Source organism: Castanea sativa, chromosome 4, assembly GCF_040712315.1.
Source record: "Castanea sativa cultivar Marrone di Chiusa Pesio chromosome 4, ASM4071231v1".
Lineage (NCBI taxonomy): Eukaryota > Viridiplantae > Streptophyta > Magnoliopsida > Fagales > Fagaceae > Castanea > Castanea sativa.
Window position 1 is genome coordinate 33,040,262 of NC_134016.1, and position 3,957 is coordinate 33,044,218.

Sequence of the window (3,957 nt, forward strand, 5' to 3'; positions counted from 1 at the left end):
GGAATTTTTGTCCATTTGGGGAATTCCATATAGTTTGATCCAGGTATTTATTTCAATATGATAAGTACATTTTCTCCCTTTTTCTTTCTTTTTCTTGTCACTTGTCTGAGTCTTGCCCCCTTCCTAAATTTCTTCCGTTAGTCTTACCTATCATAACTTCCTCCTCCTACTCCTTGCCCACTCAAACTTACTACTATCAAAGTTGTGGGTTTATTAGCGTCGTTTGTTAGATTATCAATAAATTTGAGTGTGTTCAGACTTGGGTAGTTTGGTGGCAATGAGATTAAGCTATTATGGCTTGACCAAATTGAAGCTAAACTGGTAATAAGATTGAATGTGTGTGACACTTGGATGAATTTGTTGGCAGCTTGTAAGTTTTGTAAATTTTGGGTGGTTTTAAAGATGTTGGTGATTTGTTGTGGCTTGGCCAATAGGGGATACTGGTAATGATTTCTTCTTTCTTTCTTTCTTTTTTCAACTTGTATGTTTAGTTTCTTAAATTTTTATTCAAAATATAAAATGCATAGAAATTTGGAAAATTATCATCGGGTTGAGACTTTGAGGCAAGTAGGTGATAAGCTAATGCATATGTCACAATCCAAACCTGTACTTCAGAATTTAGAGCATGACCGGCATGTTAATATCAAGTTTATCTCAATACTAACACGAACTAACCTAAACTGAAGGTGCTTATCAAGAATTGTTTCCTGTATACCTGCTTATTTTCTTGCATAAAAGCCATAATATACAAAAATGTTAAAACCTTGAAAATTCATTTAATTTGAACTTTGCAAGATTGCCACTTGGCTGAAACTTCAGGTATTCATGCAAATATTACATAGCTAAACATTTAGCAAAAACTCTTATTTACAAACCCAACCCCAAAGATATACAACTGGGGTTCAAACCAAACTAAAGTTCAGAATTACATCTGTGCTCAAAGGATCAAGTACATCTTGATTCCTCTTATACAACAAAAGAGCTAAACTACTATATAAAAAAAAAAAAGACTATACAATCTAAACAAAAGAGAATCACAGAATCTTACCACCTCTAATACTCTCGCTGCTTCCAGGAAGAACCTGTGCACTGAAATATAATAGGGTGAGCTGCGAAACCAAGTAAGGTTTTTAAGCTCCATGGGCCTTTGATAAAAATGAATGTAAATCAAATATTTTATAGACATGCCAGCTTTGATAAAATAGCCTTCATACTATTCATATTGTTCTTAAATTAACTTATGAACTTTCAAATGAAAATACTTCATTTTTCTTTCATATAATAATAAAAGAACATGATAAGGAACTTAAACATAATTCAACATACTTTTCTTATCATCATACTTTTCTTATAACTTCCAAATAGCTTAATAGCTCTGTTATAATACATATTAGTTAGTCCAATTATAAGTCTGTCACAACTTTGGGAGGCTTCCAGCACTTAGTGCCAGGCATCCAGCATTCCCCATAATATTAGGTAATTCCGGAATCATATCATAATACATACTTTCAACCATGGGGGTAGGTTGACATCCTCCACAAGTTGGCGGTTACCAACAAGGGCAGGTATAGCAGAGTCAGTCCCATTTTTAATGGCCAAATAGAATCCCCATGGTAATACCAGTACTATAACCCCTATTGGCTGAGTTCAGATCATGACAATGGAATAACTAAAAACTATATTTTTCAGATACTATACTTTTACATAACTATTTCATAACAATAGCATATCCAATTCTTTCTTTAAATATTACGTTCATGATATGAGTAGTAGCATCAATATGCTAAAATTATCATATATATAGAATTCAATAAGTCACAAACATAAATCTTTACTTAATTCATGCTTATATGTAATATCTCTAATTAAAAGGTTTTAATGCATTATAGTTTTCTAAATAGTCCTTATACTTATCAAACGCACATGTCACAAATCCCTTACCTGAAAACAGAAGACGTGAGAGATTTGTACCAGAGGAGCTCAAGTGTCCGTGTTCTCATTCTCGTCATCTAAATGAAAGATCAAAACTTATTACTAACAACTCTTCCTAAAAATATAAACTTATACCTCAAACACAACCTAACTCTCAACTTAGTAAAATCTTAATTCCCTTCACATAGAGTTTCCCCAAAACAAGGTACAATCATCAAATGCGTTACATACCAAAACATAGAGAAACCAAGGCATAAAAATTCTTCTATGATCTAAACATATCAAAAGATAAGCACATTAAATTATAGCTCAAAATATTTACCCTAACTTCAAAATTAAATTCACAAAGTCAGAGTTATCCTACACTGTTTACTGCTCATTCCAGCAACAAATTTCCCATTTGTAAAATACGAATAGGCTGTCCAAACACATCCAATCATCATGAAATTTTACAGAACTACTCCCCTGTATGTCTAATATATACCATATAAATTTCAAAGTCAAATAATAAAACCATAATTTATTAAAAATTGTACAAGGCAACGTGCTCAAATCTGTCCTGACAGAAATTTATGCAACTTAGAAATTAAACCATTATTTTTGTATTAATCCAAATGCAGTGAGATCACTTCCATAACAACCATATGTGTCTTAAAATTCATAAAAACTACTCCTAGCATCCTAATTCACAGCAAATGATTTAATACAGAATTTTCTTGTGGTGAATATCAAATCTGTCACAGTGACAGCTCCAGTGTATGTTGATTCCTAGCATCCTAATTCACAGCAAATGATTTAATACAGAATTTTCTTGTGGTGAATATCAAATCTGTCACAGTGATAGCTTCAGTGCATGTTGATACAAAATTCATCATCTAAATGCAAATGGTCTTCAATTCATTTGGGTATTTTTATACCAATACAATAAACATTAAAATAACTTATTAAGAATCCAATAGACCATAAAACCATCAAACTTTCAACTTACAAAACAGAATCACAAGTTCAGCCCCTAAAACCAGATTTGAGAACAAAGAAGGGAAAACAATTAAACTATCAAAATACTCTAAAATCAAATAAGGTTTTAATTACTTACCCACAAATTTGAAGCTGAAACTTTAGTTTTAGACTCTTAATTCCTTCTTTAGAGTGAGATTTATTGTTTTGGTGAGGGAGGGAGAGAGAGAGGTCTAGCCGTGTAAGAGCAAAGGAGAAGAAAAGAAAGAGCAAAAGAAATGAAGCAAGAAGCTTCTGGTACAGCAAAAGAAAAGATGAGGAAATTGACTTTGAGGGGGTGTACGTGTATAGCAAAGGAGAAAAAGATCAAGACCACTTTTTTCCACTTTTTGGCATTTATACTTTTCACCCCATATAAACTTATATTTCAAGAAAGGCTCAATGACAATATAACTTTGCATATATGTATGTGTGTGTGTGTGTCTATATATATATATATATATATATATATATATATATCCTTATCTTTATAAAATTTCTTTTCTACAACATTAAAAGAGCATATGTCTTCTATAATATCACAATAGCAAAGTTTTAATGCACTTAAAATAATTAAGGTAATAACTTTCATATAAACTCATAAATTTAATTATGCAATTAGGTTGGGGGTGTTACAGCATATTCCAACTGAAATAGAATATTACTACCGAAATTGCATTGTATATCCATTATAGGCCTAAAAAAGCATGATTCCAAGTGAATACTTGGTGAGTCCCCCTCTTCTAGGTCCATCAAAAAGGAAATGAAAGTCGAGATTTGCTTTATCTATGGTTGGTCTACGACCATTGGACGTTGAAGGCGTCTTGGGGTGATTTGTTAGGTACCCCTATAGGTATATAGATAATAATTGTTGTAATGTTTCATTTAGTTAGTTACAATTCCAAACATGTTAATCACATTTAATATATGTTGGAATTATTAACACACATGGAGAATAATAGAACCATTAGGGTAAGACCATGTGGGCCAATAGAATAGTTATATGGTCCTATAAATACCTACTTGCAA

The 3,957-nt window shown here is 32.0% G+C and overlaps 1 long non-coding RNA gene across 1 annotated transcript; it reads right to left on the reverse strand.

Annotated features, from left to right (window-relative positions):
- Nucleotides 1–746: 746 nt before the first annotated feature.
- Nucleotides 747–3,209, reverse strand: LOC142631002 (uncharacterized). Its single transcript, XR_012843483.1, has 3 exons — nucleotides 3,029–3,209; nucleotides 1,942–2,009; nucleotides 747–1,089 (listed from the first exon to the last, which is right to left on the reverse strand). It is a non-coding gene; the product is annotated as an uncharacterized LOC142631002 (long non-coding RNA).
- Between the last annotated feature and the right edge of the window lie 748 nt (nucleotides 3,210–3,957).